The sequence below is a fragment of the Arachis ipaensis genome, chromosome B04 (genome assembly GCF_000816755.2).
Source record: "Arachis ipaensis cultivar K30076 chromosome B04, Araip1.1, whole genome shotgun sequence".
NCBI lineage: Eukaryota > Viridiplantae > Streptophyta > Magnoliopsida > Fabales > Fabaceae > Arachis > Arachis ipaensis.
The window spans coordinates 4,832,854-4,834,350 of NC_029788.2; positions in this window are offsets into that span (position 1 = coordinate 4,832,854).

The following is a 1,497-nucleotide window of genomic DNA, read 5'->3' on the forward strand; positions in this document are numbered from 1 at the left end:
CTTAACCCTTTAAAACAAACTTGCAATCTGAAACTGTCTGAACTCAGCAGTGAAAAAATTATGAGACAATTTCATTTTGTCTCATGAATATCAGAAAACAGAATAGAGCAGGGAAGAGAAAAGCTGACACCATCAAGTATCCTGGTTCGGTTGCCTTATACTATGCAACCTACATCCAGTCTCCACCCCAATAGTGGTGAAATTTCCACTATAGTTAAAGTATTACATACACCAATTCCACAAGATTGACACAATTCTTTCACATTCAAGTTCTAACCTAACTTGACTTTGGCTATGCTAATACTTAACTCTTCACTTTTAGTGCTAACCCAACTAAGAAAGGGATACCTCACAGGTACAAGATAAAAGATACTTAATCAACCTAAAGAAATCTGAAATAACTATAGGCTTTTTTCTCAAGTGTTTCACTCAGCCTCTTTTCACTCATTGGCTTTTACTTGAACTCTCTCATTATGCTTTTTCACTCAAGAAATTACAGAAAGATAAACATTGAAAAATAAATTACAATCTGTAAAATATGAAGGAGATTGACTCTTCAACAGCCTATTTGCTATGTGATAAACCAGATTTGCATGTCTCTGATTCAGTTCTTCATTTTTGGCGGAATGCTTCTTTGAAAGAAAGCACTGTCCAAGTAGATGAACTTTTTCAGGGAGCACCTTTCAGAACATACACCTCAAGAACACTGGTTATCTCTCCTTGGCATCTGAATGGTGAGAAATCTTTTTTTGTATCTCCTTACATGTTGCTCATTTGCTCTCTCCAAGGTCAAACCTTGAGCGCTGTGCTTCACCAACTCACTTTTTCACTGTCTTTCATTTTTCCTCAAATTAGGAACTTTGATTCTGACCTCCTTAGTTGATCGAAAGCCACAAGTCATCATAAACAAATGTTTCCAATGGTAAAACTCTATCTCAGCCATTGAAAATCAACTTGGTCCCCAAGATACATTTGTGACCGTAGATGCACAGTAGTAAAAAACAGAAATAATCTTTTCTATGTATCCCATTTCGGACTGGCAGAGAGATGGAAAGAGGAGAAGAAAACAATATGCATGCAATAGGAAATGTGTTACCTTTAACCTTTGCCTTAGATTGATTAGGTTTGATTTTGCTGATTTGACCTCAACCTTTCTTGCCTAACTTTCTCTTTCTTTCTTCTTCTGTGAATAGCTTAGGAACTAAGCACTCTCTCACTTCTCTGAGTTCTGACTGAGGCAGGAAAAAGTGAATGTTGCTTTGAAAGCAAGATGGTGGGATTAGCTTGCTGAAGTCAAATCGGACTTGGGCTTCTCATTAATTTTTAGTCCACTAAGATATATTCAGCTTGCTTTGTATTGGGCTGCTGTAGCAATGTATTTTAGCCTGCAGCAATTTAACATAAATAATCAACACTAATTATTTATTTTGCCCAATAAAATAATGTTTGTCATCATTAATTAATTTTGTTAATTTTTTAACTCACCATATTAAATTA